General features: G+C 56.3%; 1 long non-coding RNA gene across 1 annotated transcript in view; it reads right to left on the minus strand.

The window, feature by feature from the left end:
- Positions 1-269, minus strand: part of LOC115279628 — a 4,059-nt gene extending 3,790 nt beyond the window's left edge. The window contains exon 1 of the long non-coding RNA XR_003903541.1: positions 34-269. This is a non-coding gene — a long non-coding RNA (uncharacterized LOC115279628). The remainder of the gene's footprint in view (positions 1-33) is intronic.
- Between the last annotated feature and the right edge of the window lie 346 nt (positions 270-615).

The following is a 615-nucleotide window of genomic DNA, read 5'->3' on the forward strand; positions in this document are numbered from 1 at the left end:
CCCCCCATCACCCTGAAACCCTGGAAGCCCCACCTTCTCTGCCTTCCTGTCTCTCCTCAGCCTTGCGTCTTCCTGACTCAGCCCTGCATTCCTGAGTTCCCCATCCGGCTGCTTTCTTTCATCCGATCCTCAAAGGCTGCTTCGGAGAGGATTCCCAGCGCCAGTGGCCTGTGATGGGCTGCTGGCCGGAGGTGAAGTCTCTGAAGTGGTCAGTTCAAACACTTCTGGGGTGCCCTTGGGCGGGGACAGCTTGGGGAGACCTAGGGGAGACAGGGGTTCCCAGGCGTCGCTGTGCAGGGAAGGAGAATGAGGGCAGGGCGATCCCACCCCATCATCGTGACAACGCAGGCAGGACTCCCAGCTGCTGAGTCATTTTGTGCCAGAGGCTGGGCTAATCTTTTCGTGTTTTTTTTAAGTTTACTTATTTTGAGAGAGAGAATCACAGGCTCTGCACTGTCTGGGCAGATCAGAGTTGGGGACTTAACCCATGGAGCCAACCAGGCGCCCCATGCTGGGCTAATCTTTAAAAATAGTACAACATGGGGGCACCTGGGTGGCCCCATCGGTTGAGCATCCGACTTCGGCTCAGATCACAATCTTGCAGTTCATGGGTTC

The sequence above is a fragment of the Suricata suricatta genome, chromosome 16 (assembly GCF_006229205.1).
Source record: "Suricata suricatta isolate VVHF042 chromosome 16, meerkat_22Aug2017_6uvM2_HiC, whole genome shotgun sequence".
Taxonomy (NCBI): domain Eukaryota; kingdom Metazoa; phylum Chordata; class Mammalia; order Carnivora; family Herpestidae; genus Suricata; species Suricata suricatta.